Source organism: Penaeus chinensis, chromosome 1, assembly GCF_019202785.1.
Source record: "Penaeus chinensis breed Huanghai No. 1 chromosome 1, ASM1920278v2, whole genome shotgun sequence".
Lineage (NCBI taxonomy): Eukaryota > Metazoa > Arthropoda > Malacostraca > Decapoda > Penaeidae > Penaeus > Penaeus chinensis.
This window is the reverse complement of record NC_061819.1, coordinates 2,548,952-2,549,230: the sequence shown is the minus strand read 5'-3', so window position 1 is coordinate 2,549,230 and position 279 is coordinate 2,548,952.

Genomic DNA, 279 nt, shown 5'->3' with positions numbered 1-279 from the left:
AAAACATTCAGGAAAAAAAACTAAAAAAAAAAAAATAAAATAATAATAATAATAATAATAATAATAATAATAATAATAATAATAATAATAATAATAACAAACTAAAAATAAAAATAACTAAACCCAACAAGATCTTCCACAATTCCTCGTTCCTCCTCCTTCGCAAAACTTTGAAAATGATAAATTCTGGTTCTGCCTATCCCCCCCCCCCCCCCCCATCGAAGCCGAGAGAAGGCGAGCCAGAGGGAGACCAAATGAACCGAGGAAAAGGAAGAGGAA